The sequence below is a fragment of the Sus scrofa genome, chromosome 12, assembly GCF_000003025.6.
Source record: "Sus scrofa isolate TJ Tabasco breed Duroc chromosome 12, Sscrofa11.1, whole genome shotgun sequence".
In the NCBI taxonomy this organism is placed as follows: Eukaryota; Metazoa; Chordata; class Mammalia; order Artiodactyla; family Suidae; genus Sus; species Sus scrofa.
In genome coordinates, this window is record NC_010454.4 from 52,817,715 (window position 1) to 52,842,507 (window position 24,793).

General features: G+C 49.6%; 1 long non-coding RNA gene across 1 annotated transcript; it reads left to right on the plus strand.

The window, feature by feature from the left end:
- LOC110256109 lies at nt 2,160-20,519 on the plus strand. The gene is made up of 2 exons (XR_002337359.1): nt 2,160-2,853; nt 20,037-20,519. It is a non-coding gene; the product is annotated as an uncharacterized LOC110256109 (long non-coding RNA).

Below are 24,793 nucleotides of genomic sequence, written 5' to 3' on the forward strand. Positions count from 1 at the left end.
CTGTAGCTCCAATTCACCCCCTAGCCCAGGCACTACCACATGCCGCAGGCGCGGCCTGAAAAAGACAAAAGAAAACTGCCCACAGATGAAGAGTATCTTTGTGGGCATCAAGGAGTCTAGGAGGCCAGTGGAGAAGTTCCAGCACACCGTAGAGCAAAAAATCCAAGAATGTCAGAGTTGCCGTCGTGGCTCAGTGGAAACAATCCAACTAGCATCCCTGAGGACACAGGTTCGATCCCTGGCCTCGCTCAGTGGCTTAAGGATCTGGTGTTGCCATGAGCTTTCTACAGCCCTCTGCGTAGGTCTCAGTGTTTTCCTGAACCTGTTTCCCAGGCTAGGGTCAAATCAGAGCTACAGCTGCCAGCCTATGCCACAGCCACAGCATGCCAGATCTGGGCCATATCTGCGACCTACACCACAGCTCATGGCAACACCAGATCCTTAATCCACTGAGCAGGGCCAGGGGTTGAACCCATGTCCTCATGGATACTACTTGGGTTCTTAACCTACTGAGCCACAACTGGAACTTCCATCATTTTAAGATTAAAGTAGGAAAACCGAGAGTTTGATCCCTGGCCCCAGAACTTTTGAATGCCCAGGTTGTGGCCAAAAAAAAAAAAAAAGGTAGGAAGAGCAAATGAACTTAGGAATAGATTCGATAAAGGGGGCACGTAGGAGAGGGAAGTTTGGAATTAGCAGAGGCGAACTATTATATGTAGGATGGGTAAACAACAAAGTCCTACAGTATAGCAGAGGGAAATATATTCAGTGTCTTGTGATAAACCATGATGGATAAGAATATTCTCTAAAAAGAAAAAAAAAAAAAAAGGGAGTTCCCTTGCGGTGCAGCAGGTTAGGATCCAAAATTATCACTGCAGAGGCTTGGGTTGCTGCTGTGCTGTGGCTTCGATCCCTAGCCCAGGAGCTTCCACACGGATGACTATGCATGACTTCAAAAAAAAAAAAAACCCACAAAATCCTATCAATCAGAATAAAAGGATTCTTCCTTAACCTGATAAAGTGAATCTACCGAAACATCATTCTTAAGGGTGAGGCATGAAGATGATGCATTAAGAATGGAGAAACATTCCTTTGAAGATCTGGAATGAGACAAGTGTGACCTCTCTCACCACTTTTATTTTTTTTCATCCAAGAAAGGAAGTCTGATCCCATTCCTAATGACCCTTACTTTGGACCGCGTAGCAGAGACCAGAACACAAGAGTCACATAAACTTTATAGGCCTCAGCTGCTTCACAATTCGTCTTTTTTTTTTTTTTTTTTTTTTAGCTATTTCTTGGGCCGCTCCCGCGGCATATGGAGGTTCCCAGGCTAGGGGTCGAATCGGAGCTGGAGCAACCGGCCTACGCCAGGGCCACAGCCACGCGGGATCCGAGCTGTGTCTGCAACCTACACCACAGCTCACGGCAACGTCGGATCCTTAACCCTCTGAGCAAGGGCAGGGACCGAACCTGCAACCTCATGGTTTCTAGTCGGATTCGTTAACCACTGCGCCACGACGGGAACTCCCTGCTTCACAATTCGATTGGTGAGCCGCATGAAACACCATTTGGAAACCGAGAAGCAGAGGGGTGACTGCGGGGAAAGCCACGCCCCCCGCCAGCCTGGCCATTGACAGGTTGCCACGTCACGAGGACAGTTTGCACATCACCTGGGGATCCTCCGAGGTCTGTCAGTCCTGAGTTACTCCCTGAAACAGACCAACCTCTACTCCCTCATAGGACAGTGTCCCATACCCACTGAAATGCCCTGGGTTACAGCTACACTTGAGAACGTGGGGTGAAGGCCCTGAAAATTTGTGTCTATTTTGTCTCTAAATTTCCAAAAATTGTAACACCATATGTGAATCCTATTTGGAAGCAAAGAAAGAGAGGCTTTTAGGGTTCCACATGCTAGCCACATTTGTTTTAATTAAAAAAAAAATTTTTTTTAAGGCCACACCTGCAACATATAGAAGTTCCTGGGCTAGATTCAAATCAGAGCTGCACCTGAGACCAACACCACACACAGCTCATGGCAACACTGGATCCTTAACCCACTGCGCGAGCCAGGGATCAAACCTGGATCCTCATGGATCCTAGTCGGGTTCGTAAACCGCTGAGCCCCGAAGGGAGGTCCACAGGTCAGGTTCTTAACCTGCTGAGCCACCATGGGAGCTCCCTAGGCCACGGTTTTAAATGTTCACCTCTGCCAAATCTGAGTCTGGTTTTCACGGGTCTTCTGTCTCTTGAAACCGCTTTGACTTTTCGTATGCCTTGTAAATTGTTGTTGAAAGCCAGACAAGATGCCCTGGCTAAAAGGAATTGCTGTAAATAGGCCTTCGGTGTTGTGACCTTGATGTTTGGGGGGAAGGGGGCTTTCTACAGCCCTCTGCGTAGGTCTCAGTGTTTTCCTGATCCTGTTTCCCAGGCTGTAAACTTCCCAAGTGTTTCTGTTTTTTCTTCCCATTAGCTGGGACGGGATCATTAGAGGGGGCTGGGGTTGGGGAGTCACTCTCTCCCAGGTGGATTGGCTCTGATAAAATCCTTTCTGCTGAGGGCAGACCTTATTAAGAACCACAGAATGGTCTGGGTGAATTTCAGAATGGTTGCTTCCCCCCTCCTCCGGACAGACGTGGAGGAAGATGCCTCTCTGATGGTCCCTGTAAGAACCTGGTGGAGCTCCTAGAGGTTCTAACTCACCAGGAACAACCACTCCCCCCGAAGGCCGGGCCCCCTGGAGTTTTGACCTCTCAGGTTTGTTCACCCTGAGCCTCTAGCAATTCAGTAATTACTGTTTTGCCCTCTTGCCTGATGGTGTCCTGGGGGCGGCTGCCTGCACGTGTTTCTGCTCCGGTAAGTTGGGATTCTCTGTCTCTGCCTGTCTCCAGTTTGGGGGCCAGCGGTGGACCCTGTGACCCCAGTGCTCTCATGGAGCTAAGAAAAGCTGTTGATTCCGTTTGTCCAGCTTTCGACTCCTTAGGATGGAGTGACAACTTCCAAGCTCCTTACAAGCCGGACAGGAAACTGGAAGTCTCTCTAAAGAGCTTTATTGAGATATAATTCATATACCACAAAATTCAGCCTTTTAGAGGGTAAAACTCCCTGGTTTGGGGGGTATTCACAAAGTTGGGGAATCCTCACCACCATCTAAAAAATAGTATTTTTTAGATTTTTTTTAATATTTTCTTTGCTCCAGAAAGCAATCCCATTAGCATTTGTTCCCCGTTCCTTCCGAGACAACTACTTTCTGTCTCCATCGATTTGCCTCTTCTTGGTGTTTGCATAAATTGAATCATAGCATCGGTGGCGGTTGGCTTCTTTTTTTGAGCATAATGTTTTCAAGGTTCAATCATACTGTAGCATGTACTAGTACTTCATTCCTTTTTGTGGTAGTATAATATTCCATCACAGAACTAGCCCACATTTTATGAATCAGTTCATCAGTTGATGGACATTTTAGTTGTTTTCACTTTGGAGCTATTACAAATAGCTGCTATGAACAGTTGTGTGCAGATTTTTGTGGGAACCTTTTTTGATTTTCTTGGCTCTATACCTGCGAGTGAAATCGTGGGGTCATAGGAACGCTCTAAGTTTAACATTTGAGGAACTGTGCTTATTGGTTGTTTGTACATCTCTTGTAGAGAAATATCTATCTAAATCGTTGTGCAATTTTTAATTGGATGGTTTGTCTTTTTGTGTTTGGGTTGTAAGTGTTCTTCATATATTCTGGATACAGTGTCCATCAGATATATGATTTGCAAATCATGGGGGTTTTTTTCACTTTCTCGATGGTGTCCGTTGAAAAAATTTTTAATTTGGATGAAATTCAGTTTAATCTAGTTTTTTTCGACTTGACGTTTGGTGTCATATCTAAGCAATCATGGCTTAATTCAAGGTCACAACGACATAGGCCTATGTCGTCTTCTAAGAGTTTTACAGTTTTATCTCTTACGTTTAGATCTGTGATCTATTTGGGGTTCACCTTGGTGTGTGGTGTGCAGTAGGATCCAACTTCATTCTTTTCCATTTAGCCCTCCACTTGTCCCAGCACCATCTGTTGAAAACAATTTTTTTTTTTTTTCCTTTGTAGGGCTGCACCCTCGGCATATGGACGTTCCCAGGCTAGAGGTCACATCAGAACTACAGCTGCCAGCCTACACTATAGCCGCAGCAACGTGGGATCCAAGCCGCGTCTGCTACTTACACTACAGCTCACAGCAACACTGGATCCTTAACCCACTGAGTAAGGCCAGGGATCGAACCTGCAACCTCATGGTTCCTAGTCGGATTCGTTAACCACTGCGCCATGATGGGAACTCCAACATTCTTACCTTGTCAAATCAAATGTAGCTTCCTCAGTGATGTCTTCTCTGACCATCCCCGCACTCTCTGAGCCCAATTAGACAGGGCCTTTGTGATTCCCAAGGTCCCATTCACAGCCCTCTGTATACACATACAATTATTTACCTCCTTGCTTGCACGGTGTGGGTCTCCGCGGATTCCAGCTCCCTGAAGCCACTGTAGGATTGAGTGCCCTGGTCCCTATTGGGCTCCCTGGAGCGCTTTTGAAGGAAGCTTTCCTCTGTAGTGTTGGTTTTCAATCTCTATTCGCTTGGTACCAAGTCCAGGGTCCCAGGAAGCACCTCAATCCCAGACAGTCCCAGGGGCTGGCCTTCCAGTCGTTAGTGCTCCAGGACAGGTTTGGGGCTGGGGAGGGGCCTTCTGCCCAGACCTGAGTCCTTGTCGTGCTCCTCAACCCTCCGCAAAGTCCGTGAACCCGACTCCTCCTTGGTGTGTCTGCGGGAAGCACCGACCATGGGGGCTCCTGGTCCCCCCATGGCCACCTCGCTGCCACTTGTCAGGTGCCAGGCTGTGCAAAAGAAACAGGGTCAGGGAGGCTGGACTCTGCTCAGCCCCTCTGATAACGCCATGTGCTCTCCTGAGACAGTCCTGGCCAAGCCCAGAATCAGAGGGTCCGCAGGTCAGGGCTTGTCACCCACCTTCAGGCTGCTTCTACCAGGGTGAGCTTCCAGGCAGTGCAGCAGCCGAGAGGGAAGGAGGGGCTTTTTGAGAACTTGCCATGACTCTTGTTCTCAAATTTTGTGTGGGGGTCATTCCTTACTCATCCTTCTCGGAGGATCTGGGAGAAGCTCCGCCTTGGTATTGGTCCTGATACTGAGAGCAGCAGGAGTTCTCCTGAGCAGCTGGTCGGTTGTTAATCTCAGCAACTCTTAGAATCCTGCCGCTGGACCTTCCTGCCGTGGTGCAGCAGAAACGAACCCGACTATATCCATGAGGTCGCGGGTTCGATCCCTGGCCTTGCTTAGTGGGTTAAGGATTCGGCTTTGCCTTGAGCTGTGGTGTAGGTCGCAGACATGGCTGGGATCCCATGTGGCTGTGGCTGTGGTATAGGCAGCGGCTACAGCTCTGATTTGCCCCCTAGCCTGGGAACCTCCCTATGCTGTGGGTGCACCCTAAAAAGAAGGAAAAAAAAAAAAAAGAAAAAGAAGAAGAATCCCCCACTGGCCCAGTCACACTTCCCACATCAGCAGCTGGGATGTTCAGAGCAACTTTGGGGCCCTCTCCCCCAACACAAAGGAATCAGGGCGTCGCAGTCCTGTTTCATACGTGTTCCTGGCGTGTGATGGTGCACCTGGCCTGTTCATTCCTCTCCCCCTTCATTGCTTTATTGAGGTAAAATTGCATCCAGTGAAATGCACACATCTTAGGCGTACAACTGGACACCCATGGACCCACCCATGGACCCACCCCCACATCAGGAGAAAGAGCGCTTCCGTCACCCAGAAAGTTCACTCATGTTCCTTTACTGTCAACCCTTCCCCCCGAAACTGTCCTTTCCCAGCTTTTAATGTATCCTCTTATCTCATGCACTCTTTTTTTCTTTTCTGGCTATCCCCCACAGCATGAGGTTCCCAGCCAGTCATCCAACCTGCTCCACAGCAGTGACAGGAGCCGCTGCAGTGACAATGCAGGAACCTTAGCCCACTGGGCCACAAGGGAACTCCTCATGTATTCTTTTAAATCTATTAAATCTTGTCTTGGAATAAGAAAGGGCATGCATAATGAGGATATTAGAGTGGTGGAGGAGTTCCTATCATGGATCAGCAGTAACAAACCTGACTAATATCCATGAAGATGCGGGTTCGATCCCTGGCCTCGATCAGTGGGTTAAGGATCCAGTGTTGCCATGAGCTGTGGTGTAGGTGCAGACACAGCTTGGATCCTGCATGGCTCTGGCTGTGGCTGTAGCGTAGGCCGGCAGCTGCAGCTCCGATTCCACCCCTAGCCTGGAAACGTCTATATGCTGCCAGTATGGCTGTGACAAGAAAAAGAAAAATTATTTTAGGAGTTCCCTGGTGCCTAATGGTGAAGGACTCAGCCTTGTCACTGCTGAGGTTTGGGTTCACTCCCTGGCCTGGTGACTTCTACATGCCTCAAATGCGGCCAAAAAAAAAATTTTTTTAATGTTTGCTCTGTGCCAGGCCCAGTTCTAGACACTTGGGTCACATCACTAATTAAACCTGCCTTGGGGAGCTTACACTGTAATGGGCAAAAATAATAAATCACAGTATTAGAGAAAGTGACTCTTGCTACAGCAGAAAGGAAAAGGGCAGGATGGAGGATCAGGCATTTGGGGCAGAGGCCAGATGCCAGCTGAATCGTGGGATCAGGGCGAGCCCGTTGGGCAGGTGGGCTTTGAGCAGAGACTTTCCAGGTAAGCAGGGAAGCCGAGGGGCATCCAGGGAAGCCCCTTCTAGGCCAGTGCTTCTCTGTCTGTGGTGATGCCTCGCTCTTACTCAGGGGAATTTTGCCCACGTCTGGAGGCATTTTTGTTGTCTCAACTGTGTGTATGTGGGGGTGCTACTGGCATCTAGATGGGAGAGGCTCTGCACACCCTCCAAGGCACAGGACAGCCCTTGAGACACAGAACTAGTCAGCCAAAGAGTCAATGGTGCCACGGTTGAAAAGCTGGGTCTGTAGCGAGAACAGCTGGTGCAAAGGGCCTGGGGCAGGAGAGTGCCTGATGCTCATGGACCTGCTCAGGGTCCACGTGGCTGGACTGAAGAAACAGGAGCCAAGGTCGGAGCGGGGAGGGCCAGCTGACAGGGCAGGGAGGCCAGTGAGGGTGCGAGGAGCCACTGCAGGGTTTGAAGCGGAGGAGGCATGTCGTGTCCCTGAACCTTTTAGAGTCTCCATCAGGCTGCTGTGCTGGGAACAGGCTGTGGGACGGAGAACCAGAGACCGGTGCAGGGACCCCTGAGAGCCCGTCAGCCTCCTGTTCAGACTTTCTCCCCTGTCCGCAAAGCTCTGACCCCGTTCCTGAGACACCCCCCCCGCCCCCCACGCCTGGCACCCTGTTGGCAGCATCCTCCTCGCCCTCCTTTCCTGGCACAAGACATCTTTCAAGGCGCAGGCGTGCCCTGGCATCTCCCATGTGAGAAAGCAGCCAACCAGCCCCAGGGGCAGAACAGTCCTTCAGCCCAGCAGCCTCTGGAGGGGGTCACGTCGAATGCCAGCCTTCTGCCCGGTTGAATCCCTTTGTTAGGAACCATCCTAGGGGTTCCACCACCTCTCCGTGTGAATTCCTCTTGCCGCAAGCGGGCATTCCTTTTCCAAAGAAAACAGAAGGCGAGAACAAAAAATATTTAACAAAAACGACCAAATCTACTAAAAAAACACCGTCCTGCCGCTGGCCCTGGAGCCCCGCTTCAGCCACACACCCCTCCCCTCCTTCCCATCCCCTCATCTTCACCCTCTGCAGTCTGCTTTCTGGCTCCCCAGAAACCTCCGCATTGTAAATCAGCACAGCCCACCCCTCCCGGCTCCCTGACACCTGGCCTCCTCGCCTCCCCGCTGGTGCTCTGGTTCCCGTCTTCTGGAGCCTCTCAGGGTCCAGCCTGCCTCTGCTCCCCTCCCTCCCTGGCTGATCCCCTCTTGCAGCTTTCAATAGCATTAATTTAAAATATCATTTATGGAGTTCCCGTCGTGGCTCAGCAGTTAACACACCAGGCTAGGATCCATGGGGGTGAGGTCTTGATCCCTGGCCTCGCTCAGTGGGTTAAGGATCTGGCGTTGTCATGAGCAGTGGTGTAGGGCACAGATGCGGCTTGGATCCTGCACTGCTGTGGCTGTGGTGTAGGCCAGAGCTGCAGCTCCAATTTGACCCCTAGCCCAGGAACTTCCATATGCCACGGGAGTAGCCATAAAAGAACAAAAAAATTGGAAGGGAACTCTTTGTCTCACACCAAAGGAGGTGGACCTGCGGCGCCCGCGTTCACAGGCTGCCTGAGCCATCCCCGCTCCCTGGCCTCCCCGTCCCCTTGGGGACCACCTTTAAGCTGTGTGGCTGTTGTGTTTCATGAATACGTCTCAAGGCCCTGCACCCCCTCGCCTTTTCTACCGCCTCCTCCCCAGCCTTAACTGCCATCATCCTTCTCCTTGTGAGAATTAACATATGTCTTTTCATTTTTCTTTTTTTTGTCTTTTTTTGCCATTTCTAGGGCCACTCCTGCAGCATATGGAGGTTCCCAGGCTAGGGGGTCTAATCGGAGCTGTAGCCACCAGCCTACACCAGAGCCACAGCAACACGGGATCCAAGCCGCGAATCTTTGACCTACACCCCACAACTCATGGCAGCTCATGGCATTGCCGGATCCTTAACCCACTGAGCAAGGCCAGGGATCGAACCTGCAGCCTCATGGTTCCTAGTTGGATTCGTTAACCACTGAGCCACGACGGGGACTCCAACATATGTCTTTTCTATCAAAGGAAGTCTTGGTGACTCATTTTGGTCCTGGTTCAGCTGAGATGCCCGCCTGCGACCCCCTCCTCTTTCCCTCCTCTCCCAGCGATGGTCTGTTTCAATTAGCCAACCGAGAGGAATGTGCGCCCTGACCTGACCAAGAGGAAGGGGGCTGGTCCGTCACCCGCGTGAGAGATGAATAGGGAGGGTCTTTCCTTCTCCGTGCGGTGCGCGCTTTGTGAGCACCCCTGCTTCTGCAGAAGGAAGGAGCCTGGTCGAGATCTCCCCGTGTTCATGTGTCTCACTTTCCCACACTGAGGATCGGAGCCGGCGTCATTTTTTCCTCCAACATCCTGGAGCCTCCAGCCAGGCTCCCTGACTCCGTATCGCTCCCTCCATTCTTTTCGGTGTGGTCTTTCTAAAGCAAAGTCTTGAACCTGATCGAATGACTTCCCTCTGCCCTTAGGATAAACTCCCGATTATCCAGAACAGCGTCACAGCCAGGCTGCCCCCCACACGCCCCCTGACCATGTTCTGCCAGGTCCGCCCCACCCCTGGGCCATCATCTGCCTTCCGAGGGTGCTCTCCCCCTCCCTCCAAATGTATTATTTATGTTCCAGTACATTTTATTAACATGTGTGTCTCTTACTTTTTCCCCCCTTTGGATCGTCTTATCTGATTGATTTATGGGAGATGGTTAAAATTTGGGACACTAGGAGTTCTCTGGAGGCTCAGTGCGTTAGGGGTGCGGCGTGGTCCCTGCTGTGGCTCAGGACTCTGTTGTGGCGCAGGTTCCCTCCCTGGTCCGGGAAGCTCTGTATGCCGCAGGCTTGCCAAAACCCAGTAGCCTTGAGGGGTTAGATATGTACACATTGTCCTACAGCATCTCGGCGTCCAGCTGCGAGTCCTCCCCTCCCTGCCCCTGGCAACCACCGTGCCGCTGTCCGTCTCTGCGATGTCAACCACTCCAGTTGGCTCCTATAAGTAGAATGATACGGTATTTGTCTTTTGACTGGTTTATTTCATTGAGCACAGTGTCCTCAAGGTTCATCCAAGTTGTAGCATGTGTTAGAAGGTCCTTCCTTTTTGGGAGTTCACCGGAGGCTCAGTGGGTTAAGGATCCAGCACTGTCACTGCTGTCCCTCTGGTTACAGCTGTGGTATGGGTTCAGTCCCTGGCCAGGGAACTTGTGCATGCCCTTGACACGGCGAAAACAACAACCAAAGAATGTCCTTCCCTTTTTTTTTTTTTTTTTCCCTCAAAAGTCTATAGTTAACTTTATTTTTTTTTAATTTTTTGTACAAGTTTATTTCTTTTTTAAAATAATCTTTATTTCTTCCATTATAGTTGGCTGGCCGTGTTCTGTCAATCTCTGCTATGGAGCAAAGTGACCCAGTCACACATATATATACACTCTTTTCTCACATTATCTTCCATCATGTTCCATCGTAAGTGACTAGATATAGTTCCCTGTGCTAGACAGCAGTGTCCTTCCTTTTTAAGGCTGGATAATATTGTACGGATAGACCACATTTTGTTTGTATGTTCCTCCTGGACATGTGGGTTGCTTCCACCTTTTGGCTCTTAGGAATATTGCTTCTATGCACATCAGTGTAAAACATTAGTGTAGGAGTTCCCGTCGTGGCTCAGTGGTTAACGAATCTGACTAGGAACCATGAGGTGGCGGGTTCGGTCCCTGCCCTTGCTCAGTGGGTTAAGGATCTGGCGTTGCCGTGAGCTGTGGTGTGGGTCACAGATGCGGCTTGGATCCCGAGTTGCCATGGCTCTGGTGTAGGCCGGTGGCTACAGCTCCGATTCGACCCCTAGCCTGGGAACCTTCATATGCCGCGGGAGTGGCCCTAGAAAAGGCAAAAAAAGACAAAAAAAAAAAAAATCAGTGTAAAATAGCAGGATATTTTTTTATCCTGCTTTCAGGAGTTCCCTTCATGGCTCAGAAGTTAACGAACAAACCTGACTAGGATCCATGAGGTCACGGGTTCGATCCCTGGCCTTGCTCAGTGGGTTAAGGATCTGGGATTGCCATGAGCTATGGCGTAGGTCACAGACGTGGTTCGGATCTGGCATTGCTGTGGCTGTGGTGTAGCCCGGTGGCTACAACTCTGATTGGACCCCTAGCCTGGGAACCTCCATATGCCGTGGGTGCGGCCCTAGAAAAGACAAAAAAAGAAAAAAATATATATCTGCTTTCAATTATTTTGAGTATATGCCCCGAAGTGGAACTGCTAGATCATATGATAATTTTTTTTTTTTTTTGAGAAATGGTCGTGCTGTTTATTTTGTTTTTGTTTTTTTCTTTTTTAGCCATACCTGTGACATATGGAAGTTCCCGGGCCAGGGATTGAATCCAAGCTGCAGCTGCACCTGCAATGTGACACTGGATCCTTAAGTCCCTTCATCCTTTTTTTTAATCTTTTTTTTTTTTTTTTAATGGCTGTACCTGTAGCACGTGGAAATTCCTGGGCTGGGGGTCAAATCAGAATGACAGCTACAAGCCTCCGCCATAGCCATGGCAACAGGGATCTCAGCTGCATCCTCCACCTATGCCACAGCTTGTGGCAACTCGGGATCCTCCACCCACTGACCGATCATTATCCATTTTTTTAATCAAGTTTTTCTTTTGAAGGAGGTTGTAGAAGTTCTTTATATAACTCCTTATCAAATATTTGATTTGCAAATATTTCCTCCCATTCTGTGTGGTTGCCTTTTCACTCTAATGATGCCTTTTGATGCACAAAAGTTTATAATTTTTTTTTTTTTTTTTTTTTTTTTTTGCTTTCCCACAGCGTATGGGAGTTCCAGGGCCAGAGATGGAACCCGCACCATAGCAGCAACAATGCTGGACCCTTAACCTGCTAGGCCACCAGGGAACTCCCAGGCTTTGGTTTGAGGGCTAGAGAAACAAACAGTAAGAAGCACATCCTTCCCAGGGCAGCAGCGGCCTCCAGTGTCCAGGGCCAGTGGTGCTGGCAGTCCTGGCTGTGTGTCTGTGTCCTGCAGGGCCAGTGGCAGGCATGTTCTCACCAAGCCAGATCTGCAGTGAGCTTTGGGCCCTGTCTATGCTGCAGTTCCCTTGACCTGGCTTATTCCCTGAGCCTGTCTATCCAGCCTTCCTGGTGATTCTGGGAGCTGGCAACAGCCTTCGGATAAACTCTTTTTCTTTTTTTTTGTCTTTTTGCCATTTCTTGGGCCGCTCCCGCGGCATATGGAGGTTCCCAGGCTAGGGGTCTAATCGGAGCTGCAGCTGCCAGCCTAAGCCAGAGCCACAGCAACGCGGGATCCGAGCCGCATCTGCAACCTACACCACAGCTCACGGCAACGCCGGATCCTTAACCCACTGAGCAAGGCCAGGGATTGAACCCGCAACCTCACAGATACTAGTCGGGTTCGTTAACCACTGGACCCGATGGGAACTCTTGGATAAACCCTTTTTCTGCTTATAAACACCATGGGTGGTTTTTATTACTTTCAACTAAAAACTCTTAACAGCTCAGCCACAGACAAGCGTTTGAGGTGGTTGGAGAGGGCTTATGTCCTGCTTGTCTTAGGGCCATGCCTCAGCACTGGGACCAGGCTCTGTCCAGGGGACTCCCCCAGCCCAGCCTAAGCAGGACTTGGAAGCTGTGAGGCCAGGGCTGAGACTGGCCATCCTAGAGCAAGGCCCCAGGCCCACAGGGGAGGCATCATCTGAAATGAAAATTCTCTTTCTGGGCCCTGCAGAGTCTGAAAGGCAGGCCATGGGGCCCAGCAGTTGAGGCTTTACCAAGCCCTCCAGGTGGAGGCTCAAATGCCTCCTAAAGTTTGCTCTGGCGCTTCAAGAAGGAGCCATGCGAAGCAGAAAATGCAACAGAGACTGGGTTCTAGCCCTTGACTAGGTGAGCTGTACTCATTTGCAAAGCATTTAGTTTCTTTCTTTTTTTTTTTTAGGGCGCACCTGTGGCTTATGGACGTCCTCAGGTCAGGGGTTGAATTGAAGCTGCAGCTGCTGGCCTACGCCACAGCCACGCCAGATCCTTAACCCACGGAGCAAGGCCAGGGATCGAACCTGTGTCCTCAGAGAGACAGTGTCGGGCCCTTAACCCACTGAACCACAACAGGAACTTTTTTTTTTCTCTTATTTTTCTGAGTGTAGTTTTCTTTCATCTATAAAATGGGGATCACGTTCTCATCACAGAGGTTTTTTGGTGAGGGTTAAATTAACGCTGGCAACCACGCTGCTCTGCTCACCGGAGAGGCCGCGCAAATGCAGCCATCCCTGTTCAGACTGGTTGTAATTAGTCCCTTAGTGGACAGCTCTGCACATTTGGGCTTGGCCCCTGATGTCTCAGCCTCTTTTTCTTCTCTGTAACATGCAGAGAACAGCCCTCTCCTCCCAGGCTTGTTTGGAGAATCCGGGAAGATAAAATACGCAAGCCACATTTTATCTAAACCAGGCATGAGGCTGTGGGAAGTTTCCACTGTGGCTCAGTGGTAATGAACCTGACTAGTATCCATGAGGATGTAGGTTCCATCCCTGGTCTGGCTCAGTGGGTTAAGGATGTGGTGTTGCTGGGAGCTGTGCTGTAGGTCGCAGACACGGCTCAGATCCGCTGTGGCTGTGGCTGTGGTATAGCTCCAATTTGACCCCTAGCCTGGGAACTTGCATAAGCCGCAGGTGCAGCCCTAAAAAAAAAAAGTATGTGATGATGTGGTTCCCTGGTGGCCTAGTGGTGAAGGACACTCGTCACTGCTGTGGCTGCAGTTGTTCCTATGGCTCCAGTTTCGTCCCTGGCCCGGGGAACTCTACATGCTGTGGGCGTGGCCAAAATAAATAACTAACTAAAGTATCCATGATGTGACCTCAGCTCTCCAGTCCAGCAGAATTATCCCAGGCAGGCCTGATTTCTCTTCAGCCCATTGGAGGCTCAGAGAGCCAGGGAGCCCATCCAAGGCCTTACCGAAGGCCTGACGCTAAAGGGGGCCAGAGCCCAGGTTTTCCATTTCCCAACCCCCCGCCCGCCTAGGGGCCAGTGGCTGCAGGCAGACCGGATGAGGGTACTTTTGGGACTGATTGTGAGTTTACACTTGCCTTCCCCAAACAGAGGGCCTGAGGCGGCTGCCACTGGCATATCAGGACTTGTACTTTGCTTTTATACTCTCCGGCTTGGAAGGAGGCCAGGTGGTCTAAGCCATCCCAGCCAAGCTGGAGCTGAGTCAAGCTGCAGCTCAGGGCCAAGCTGAGGCAGGTGCCAAGGGCCAGGGGCCAAACTAGATCGATCGCATTAGCCGTCAGGTCAGGTGCCATGTTGCCCACGCCACCAAGTCTGAGCTTGGGGCCAGACAGCCAGGTAAGTAAGGGGTCCAGGGCACCCTCCCCCCGAATTCAGCCCCCCTCCTGCCATTTAGTGCCATTTTTTTTGGCCATTTCTTGGGCCACTCCCACGGCATATGGAGGTTCCCAGGCTAGGGGTCTAGCCTATGCCAGAGCCACAGCAATGTGGGATCCGAGCCACGTCTGTGACCTACACCACAGCTCACGCCAACGCTGGATCCTTAACCCACTGAGCAAGGGCAGGGATCGAACCCTCAACCTCATGGTTCCTGGTCGGATTCATTAACCACTGTGCCACGACGGGAACTCTGGGTGGAGTCTTACTCTGAGGCAGATACGATATGGATGGAGAGCTGGGATAAAAGTAAAACCTTGGGACGTAGGAAACTCTGAAATAGAGAAGGTGCAGATGACTGGTCAGGCTAAGGATTGCGCACCTGACCTTGGAATGCTCATCCCTCGTCTCTGCTCCCTGAACCCGATTCCGTCTCCAAGGCCAGGTCCTCTTTCCCCTCCTCTGGGGAGGGATGGGACACCAGGTGAGAGAGGTCACTTTGGAGACCCAGGTCTGAAGTCTGCTCTCTCTGCTTCCTGGCAAAATCACTCATTCTTTCACGTAACAAACATTTATGGAGCATCTACCATGTGTGAGGCATTAGCCAGGTTCAGGGAACAAAGATAAATGAATTGCAGCCCCGGAGTTCCCGGGTGGCTCAGTGGGTTAAGGGTTTGGCATTGTCACGGCTGCAGCTCCGGTCGCAGGTGTGGGGCACATTCAGTCCCTGACCCAAATGCCATGGGCATGGCCAAAAAACAAAAATAAAAACAGGGCTGGTACAGAGGAAGTACAAGCTGTGCCTGGAAGAGAGAGCGGGAAAAGAAGAAAGCGGAGGAGGAGGAAGACAAGAAGGAAGAGCTCGGAAACTGAAGAGGACCCAAGAATCAGGTGGAAAAACCTCCCACTGGATGAATCTGGACAAGGTGCATATTAAAATGAAAATGGGGTTCCCGTCGTGGTGCAGTGGTTAACGAATCTGACTAGGAACCATGAGGTTGCGGGTTCGGTCCCTGCCCTTGCTCAGTGGGTTAACGATCCGGCGTTGCCGTGAGCTGTGGTGTAGGTTGCAGATGCGGCTTGGATCCCGCGTTGCTGTGGCTCTGGCGTAGGCCGGTGGCTCAGCTCCGATTCAACCCCTGCCTGGGAACCTCCATATGCCGCGGGAGCGACCCAAGAAATAGCAACAACAACAAAAAAGACAAAAGACAAAAAAAAAAAAAAAAAGAAAATGATTTGAGACTATAATACATTAAACAATACCTGAAGAACGAATGCATGGTTATACTGAAAATTAAAACGAATAGGGAGTTCCCGTTGTGGCCCAGCGGGTTACAAACCCAACCAGTATCCGTGAGGATGTGGATTTGATCACTGGCCTCGCTCAGTGGGTTAAGGAGCCAGCGTTGCCATGAGCTGTGGTGTGGGTCGCAGATGCTGCTCAGATCTGTTGTTGCTGTGGCTGTAGCATAGGCCGGTGGCTACAGCTCTGATTAGACCCCTGGCCTGGGAACCTCCATATGCTGTGGGTGCAGCCCTAAAAAAAAAGGACAAAAGACCAAAAAACAAAACTAGAGAATGTTCTGTGATATTGTGCTTTATAATGAGAAATACTTATTTCATCTTTCTCCCCATTTCTGGCACAGAGCTCCTAAAATCCTTGGAATTTCCCAATCGATAAGAACATTGGCAGTAACTTTTGTTTTAGTATTTGGTCTTTTGTCCTCAGTTCCCAAAATAGTGCCAGGGCCATAAGGGTGAAAGGAATGTCATGTGTCACAAGTGTCGTAAAAACCCCTCTCTGGCCCAGACTTTATGTTCGGGTGTGAATTTGGAGGGCCCCTAAGGATGCAGTCTGGTTGCCAGGGGAACCAACCACGTGATTAGAGGGTTGGAACTTTCAATCCCAGACTTTCAGGGAGGGGGGAGGCTAGAGATTGACGGCAATCGCCAGTGGCCAATGATTTCATTAATCACACCTATGTAACAAAGTCTCCATAACATGCCAGAGGACCAGGTGTGGGGAGCTTCTGGGTTGGTGAGCAGGTGGCGGGGCGGGGGGGGGGCACTCTTCTTCCCACATTCCTTCCCCTGGGCATCTCTTCCACCTGGCTTATCCTTTTGTAAGAAACTGATGATCTTGGAAGGGACCTGTTTCCTTGAGTTCTGTGAGCCTCTCTAGCCAGTGAATCCACCTAAAGAAGACGTGGTGGGAACCTGTGGTTCTAGCAGGTCGATGAGAAGCGCAGGCCACACCCTGACGTCCCTTTGGTGTCCGAGGTGAATGAGGGAAGGGACAGATTTACACGATGATGGAGCTGCTAACCTGAGGAATCTGAGGCTTTCTCCAGGCACATGGTGCCGGGGTGGAGCTAGACTGTAGGACCGTCAGGCGGGGTCTGATGTGAGGAACAGCCACACCGCTGGGGTCGGAAGTGAACCGGCGCTGCAGTGGTATTGAGTGTAGAGGAGCCACACAGTAGGAAGTGAGTTTTTCCTTCCACCTTCTCAAAAAACAACTGGCCTGGACTCACAAAGCGCAATGTGGTGGAGTTCCCTTGCGGCTCGGTGGGTTAAGGAGTCAGGGTTGTCACTGCAGCGGCTCAGGTTGCGGCTGTGGCGCAGGTTCCATCCCTGGCCTGGGAACTTCCACATGCCACAGGCGTGGCCAAAAGCAAACAGAATAGCAATGTGGTGAAAGACAAAAAAAGGCCAAAGAACTGTTCTCAAATAGGAGAAGAAGCCTAAAACGACATAACAACGCAACCTGTGACCTTTGCTTGGAAGAAACAATTGCTGTGATTGGGACAATTGGAGGGAATTTGAATATAGATTGTATACTAGATAATGGTGTTGTATAAATATTAAATATCCAGAATTTGGAGTTCCTGTCGTGGCTCAGGGTTAACAAACTTGACTGGTACCATGAGGATGCTGGTTTGATCCTCAGCTTCTCTCAGTGGGTTAAGGATCCGGCGTTGCCGTGAGCTGTGGTGTAGGTTGCATACGCGGCTGGATCCCGAGTTGCTGTGGCTCAGGCGTAGGCCAGGGGCTACAGCTCCAATTAGACCCCTAGCCTGGGAACCTCCATATGCCGAGGGAGCGGCCCAAGAAATGGCAAAAAGACAAAAAAAAAAAAAAAAAAAAGATCAAGAATTGGATAGTTATAGTTAAGAGAAAACCACTGTTCTTAGCGGATCCATGCCGGAGCATGAGGGCTAAAAGGTCATGATACCTGCCATTTGCTCTCACATATCTCAATAATAACACCACCAATACTGTGTAGCTCCATGTGCATTATATGGTATATGTGAAAAGGAAAAAATCCATTCGGAATACAGAGGGAAGCTCTAAGAGTGTTGGTTATACTGTAGGAGCAACTTTTCTGTAGTTTATAGTTGTTAAAAATAGGAGTTCCTGGGAGTTCCCGTTGTAGTACAGCGGAAATGAATCCAACGAGGAACCTTGAAGTTGCGAGTTCGATCCCTGGCCTCCCTCAGTGGGTCAGGGATCTGGCGTTGCCATGAACTGTGGTGCAGGTCGAAGACTCGGCTCAGCTCTGATGTTGCTGTGGCTGCGGTGTAGCCGGAGCTATAGCTCCAATTGGACCCCTAGCCTGGGAACCTCCATATGCTGCAGGTGCGGCCCTAAAAATAAGCCCCCCCCAAAAGGAGTTCCTGGACTTCCTGTTATGGTTCAGTGGGTTAAGAATCTGACTAGAATCCATGAGAATTGGCGTTCAGTCCCTGGTCTCGCTCAGTCGGTTAAGGATCTGGCATTGCCACAAACTGTGGCGTAGGTCACAGACATGGCTCTGATCAGTTACTGCTGTGGCTGTGGTGCCGGCCAGCAGCTGCAGGTCCAATACGAACCCTAGTCTGGGAGCCTCCACATGCTGAAGCTGTGGCCCTAAAAAGAGAAAAAATACAAGTTCCCTGGTGGCTCTTCAGTTTACGGATCTGACATTGCTACTGCTGTGGCACAGGCTGGATCCCTGGCCCAAAAAGAAAAACCACAAAACTGGACTGAATTCAATGATCAATTATGAAACTTCCATATAAACCCCATCTTTTTTTTTTTTTTTTTTTTTTTTTTGTCTTTTTGCCATTTCTTGGGCCGCTCCCGCGGCATATGGAGGTTCCCAGGCTAGGGGTCGAATTGGAGCCGTAGCCGCTGGCCTACGCCAGAGCCACAGCAACGCAGGATCCGAGCCGCGTCTGCGACCTACACCACAGCTCACAGCAACACCGGATCGTTAACCCACTGAGCAAGGCCAGGGATCGAACCGGAAACCTCATGCTTCCTAATCAGATTTGTTAACCACTGAGCCATGACGGGAACTCCTAAACTCCATTTGAGATACCAAGTTTGGTAAAATAATGAATGAACCAACTTAAAGACAGTGGATTTATCTTCTGTAACATGTCTACTGAGGGGAGTTCCCATTGTGGCTCAGTGGTAACAAACCCTACTAGTATCTACGAGGATTCGAGTTTGATCCCTGGCCTCTCCTTGTGGGTTAAGTATCTGGCGTTGCCGTGAGCTGTGGTGTAGGTCACAGATTCAGCACAGATCCTGCATTGCTATAGCTGTGGTGTAGGCCATTGGCTACAGTTCCCATTCGACCCCTACCTGGGAACCTCCATATGTTGCAGGTGTGGCCCTAAAAAAAAAAAGAGAAGGAAACCAGAAGCCAGAGGAGTAGCCAGAGAGGCCACGAAAAGAGGGTTCAAAATGATAGTGAAAAACAAAGATGCTTCAAAGAAGTAAGATGAGGAGTTCCCATCGTGGCTCAGTGGCTAACGAATCTGACTAGGAACCACGAGGTTGCGGGTTCGATCCCTGGCCTTGCTCTGTGGGTTACGGATCCAGCATTGCCGTGAGCTGTGGTGTAGGTCACAGACGCGGCTTGGATCCCACATTGCTGTGGTTCTGGCGTAGGCTGGTGGCTACAGCTCCAATTAGACCCCTAGCCTGGGAACCTCCATATGCCTCGGGAGCAGCCCTAGAAAAGGCAAAATAGACCAAAAAAAAAAAAGTAAGATGAGGGCTAAGGAGTATCTGCTGAATAGAGTAAAAGGGAGAGGGCTTTGGTGGAGCATCAGGTCAGCAGGTGCCGGGAGGGCGGGACGGGGCGTTGTCGGTGATGGGAGAGTCTTGAAAGCCTGGGGCTTGGGAGTGGAGTGGAGGATTTCAGTTGTTTTATTAACTGACTGTTTTGAGTTTAGGCATTTTGACCAAAGCGTGTTGGGTGGTGGCTTGGAGGAGAATGAAGAGCAGCCTCATCCCCCAACTAGGTTCCAACTCCCTCCAGTTTGCCTGGAATTGTCCTGATTCTAGCATTGAAAACCCCCCATCCTGGGAAACTTCTCAGGTTTCCCCCAGGCTGCTCCCCCCAATAAAGTCACTGGCCACTGCCAGCCAGGGGGTCAGATTAAGATTACATGTATTCATTCAACAAGCTTTTGCTGGCACTGGAAACAGGAGAGCCAGCAAAGGGGATACAGACCCCATCCTTAGAGACCACGTGAAATTCCGTCTTTGCACTGATGTGGTATTAATCAAATTGGGCCTCTCAAAAAACCCCAGACAAACCTTATTTTCCCTCATTATAAGGGGAGAAAATTTGAAAAGAAAAGCGTAAAAAGGCAGAGGAGGAAAAAAAAAACTCACACTGGCAGATTTCCTTTCAGTATTTTTCCTACACATTTCCCAAGTCGCTTCCGATCAGTGTCCAAAAAAAAAAAAAATGCAAGTTAATTTTAATTTTGGCCGCAAACCAAGAACAAAAAGGTTAAGTGTGTTGAATTAATTTTTCAAGCCAAAGTTAAAGGCTCCGAGGATGAGCTGCTGTCTCCAAGGGTCCAATCCCTGTTTTTTTCCATTAGCAGGTGTGATCACAGGCCTGGCCCAGGTGGTTGCTGACGTTCCCTCCTCAGCCAGGCTCCCTGCTCTGCAATTTGTTTTCTTCGTGCAAATTAAAATGCTGCATTGCCCCGATAAGCATTCCAGGAGAACCGAAGAGGATGAAAAACAAGAGCGCCTCACCCCTTCCCATCCTGCTCCACCCCACCCCACTCCACTCCCACGACCTGGAGGCGACCCCTTTCAACAGTGACTGTTTTTATTTCTTCTGGAAGTTATTGCAAGATCTTAGCTCCAGAGTTCCTTCGGGGCGCACACAGCAGGTTAAGAATCCAGCACTGTCACGGCTGCTGCTCTGGTTGCTGCTGTGGCACAGGTTCAATCCTTTGGGGGAGGGGGGACCTTCACATGCCACGGGCACAGACTCCCCCCCCAAACAAACAAACAAACCAACAAACCAGCTCCAACGTCCCTACTTGATTGCTTTATATATCAACTTTACTGAATATTGACTTTCCGATATAAAACATGCGACACTTAACTCATTTCCTCTCCCGCTTCTCTTTCCCAGCAGGACTATATATGTTTTTGGTTTGCTTTTGTTTCATTTTTATAGTAATTGTTAGAAACGGTGAGGGAAGAAGGAGGCAAACACGGGAGCAATGAGATCTCAGGCAGGTTTATGGACCAACAGCGCGTAGGGGGGCACTGAGCAGAGAGAACTCAGGCTCCGGGGGCCGCTTAGGGAGCAGCTAGTTAGGAGGGAAAGGGCTTGTTTCTATTTTTAGCACATTCCATTTTTAGCACAGGTTCCTGATGGAGTAAGAAACAGGGACAATACAAGTTATGCTATAATTTAACAGCTTCTGCATCTATTTTTGCCTTGCAGCTTTGTGCCGCATTTTGCACACTTATCACCTAACATTCATGAGTTTGGTTCTGTCTCTTCCCAGGGTCTCTGGAGAGACAGCCGCTTGTAATTCCTTTTTCTCTGCTCACTTCGCCATGCAACCTTTTCTCAGCCTCATATTTACAACGTCAAGGTTTTGAGTATTCACCACCTTTCCTGCAACCACAACCAAGTCTTCTTCTGGCTTTTCCACGTTGACCCTAAAAGTTGAGATGCAGTGAACCGTACCCGCATTACAATGGGCTTGTGAATTCTGGTCACACTCAGGCCAAACAGTGGGCAGGATTACAGGTTCTTCTCTAGGTGCCCAATCCCACAGTCCAGAAGGTTTCAATCACTGAGGTCATTAGCACTATGTAGGAGTTCCCACTGGGGCTCAGCCGGTTAAGGACCTGACGTTATCTCTGGAAGGGTTCAGGATCCAACAATAAATACCACAAACTGGGGCACAGGCTGGCAGCTGCAGCTCCAATTATACCCCTGGCTGGAGAACGTCCATAGGCCGCAAGTGTGGCCCTAAAAAAAAAAAAAACTATGTCAAGTAAATACCATCGTGTCATATTATGCCTTGCCTGTCATTTAAATCAAGAATCTCTTGGAGTTCCCGTTTTGGCTCAGTGGGTTAAGAATCTGACTAATATCCATGAGGATAAAAAAATAAAAAAATAAAAGAATTTCTTCAGTTTGGGAATTTTCCTGGAGCTTCTGATTGCTTTTCTTTCTTCCTGTAATCCTTTCCTATTTTCATGTCTTTATTTATTTTTGTCTTTTGTCTTTTCAGGGCTGCATCTGTGGCCCATGGAGGTTCCCAGGCCGGGGGTCTAATCGGAGCTACAGTTGCCAGCCTACGCCAGAGCCACAGCAACACAGGATCTGAGCCCCGTCTGTGACCTACTCCACAGCTCATGGCAACCTGGAATCCTTAACCCACTGAGCAAGGCCAGGGATCGAACTCGCAACCTCATGCTTCCTAGTCAGATTCCTTTCCACTGCGCCACGACGGGATCTCCAACATCTTCCGTTTTATTCCTGATGTTCTGAAATTTCATGAGGAAGCTTCTAGATATGGATTTTTCATTCATTTTCTTGAGCACACAGTAAACCCTTTCAGAATGAAGACGTAACTTTCAGTTCTGGAAACTATCTCATTTTTTTCTATTTCCCTTCCCTCCAATTCTTTTTTTTCTTTCTTTCTTTCTTTTTTTTTTTTTTTTTTTTCCACATCTGAAGCATGCAGAGGTCCCAGGCCAGGGCCTGAACCCATGCCACAGTAGCCATTAGATCTGCTCCAGTGACAACTCGGGATTTTTAACCCACTGCACCACAAGAGAACTCCCCTGTGGTCCTTCTGCAGTGGCCCTCTGTGTTTGCTATCTTTTCTCCCTGATTTCCATTTGTTCCTCCTTTTGCTCTCTTTTAGAGATTTTTTTCCTTTTAACTCAGTGTTTTAATCCTGCTATTGAACATTTTATTTTTGCAATGGCATTTTTAGTCTTGGCAAAATATTTCTTGTTTTCTGATGATTTCTTTTCCATAGCATCCAGTTCATTACAGATGTTTTGTCTTTTTGCATCTTGAAACATATTCGGTAGTTGTTTTGTACTCTGATTCATCTTGCTTCCCTCCAGTGTCAGTTTTTTGCTGGTTTGTCTATTTCGGTCTCTCTCCGCCACTGGTTCTGCTCATATACACGGGGATCACTGGTTATATGTAATAACCAACTACCCAGATACCCAGGACTTCCTCTGCTGGCATATGAATTATACTATTGCTCTGCGGTTTCTCCCTGGTGGAAGTTTGGCTTAGAAATTCCTCGTGGATCAGGATGGGACATAGCAACTAAAAGGCTTCACTTAGGGTGAGTTGATGGTCAACTGTCAGGTGGTGGCTCAACCCAGATTCTAGAACATTTCAGATTCTAGATTCTAGAACAACCCAGATTCTAGAACATTACTTACTCTGGACCCTCAGCGTTCATCTCGAAGCATTAACTTCTCCCAGACACCTGATTCCATTTCTTTGGAGACAAGATAGTGGATATTTCATCTGAGGGGAAGTGCCTTCAGGTGAGGAAGAGAAGTGGGGTCATAACTGATGCTGGTGGCTTGTCTTCCAGGCCTTCAATCAATTCTGAGTTTTCCGTCCCACTTCTCCCACCGTCTTTTGCCTGCTGGCCAAGAACACGGCCTCCCCTTGGCAGCTAAGCAGCCAGGGCTGGTGGCACACCCGCCTCTGTCTTTGCTCTCTTCCTGTTTCGTATTCTCTACTTTGATTTCAGGGGAGACTGGAAACAAGGAGTGTGTCTGACGTGGCATCAGACACCCTGTTTTGGAGTTCCCGTGTGGCACAGCAGGTTAAGGGTTGTCACTGCCATGGTGCCGGTTCAAACCCTCCGGGAACTTCTGCAAGTAGGATCGGCCAATAAAAGAATTAAAAGGTAATCTAGAAAACTCTCTTTGAAAGGATTTAAGCTGGAGGGTGAGAGTGAGGGTTCCAAGTCAGAGGAATGACTTGTGTTGAGACCCTCCCTGCAAGCTCAAAAGCAGTTCAGGTTCCAGAACAGAACAGAACTGAAGAAGCCAGGAAGGCAGTGGGGAAGAGAGGACTGAGCAGAGGCAGAGGGCAGAGGGCTCCCCGAATCCTTACCTTACTCAGCACCTGCTTTACCTTGTGTAACTACGGCTTTTGCAACAGAGTCGTTTTCTAATACTTTTCACTGCAAGTGTGCAGAAGTGAACATCACAGTTGAACTTTGGAGGGTCTTTTTTTTTTTTTTTTTGTCTTTTTCCGCACCCCATGGCCTATGGAGGTTCCCAGGCCAGGGGTCTAATTGGAGCTGTAGCTGCCGGCCTACACCACAGCCACAGCAACGCGGGATCCAAGCCGTGTCTGCAACCTACACCGCAGCTTACCGCAACGCCAGATCCTTAATCCACGGAACGAGGCCAGGGATCGAACCCGCAACCTCACGGTTCCTAGTTGGATTCGTTAACCACGGCGCCACAACGGGAACTCCTGGAGGGTCTTACATTGACAAAAGTGTTTCATGGCAAAGAGGGTCTGGCTTTTACCAAATTTATTTTGTTAAAATTCTAGGAGTTCTTGTCGTGGCGCAGCAGAAACGAATCCGACTGGGAGCCATGAGGTTGTGGGTTCGATCCCTGGCCTTGCTCAGTGGGTTAAAGATCCTCTGGCCTTATCGTGAGCTGTGGTGTAGGTGGAAGACAGCCTGGATCCCGAGTTGCTGTGGCTGTGGTGTAGGCCGGCAGCTGTAGCTCTGATTCGACCCCTAGCCTGGGAACCTCCACATGCCGTGGGTGCAGACCTTAAAAAAGAAAAGTTAGACAGGAGTTAGTTTGAAAACCTAATTGGCTTTATTCAATGATTCAGGAATCTGGCAGTAGGCCAGCCAGCAAGCAGAAAGGCGCCCCCAGGAGTTGTACCAAAAGGGTCTTTCCAAGGTCACAGCAGCAGGGGGGCAGGACCGTGGGGTTAGTAGCAAAAGAAAAGAAACTTTTTCTCAGGCCAAGTCACCTTTCCTTTGGGGCCCGGCAAGGGCAGGGGTCACACTACCTCATCAGAGTTGATCTCCGAAAATTCCAGGCTGATTGGTTTAAAATGCTATTCCTGGGAGAGGCTGAAATTGCAAATTAGGTTTGGGTTTTGCTGAGGTGGCTTAGCCCAAGTGACTTCATTTGGGATCAATTTATAGCGCTCTTGCAGTTCCACCTTGAGCTCAGGTAAGCCCTATTATTTGCTGATGTGGCTCAAGTGTTTCCAGAGAAGTGCACTGGGAAACACACTGGGGCGAGGGGCGTGTCGTTTCTGGCACGCAGTTCTAGAAGCTTGCTCTCCCCCGCTAGAGTTTAA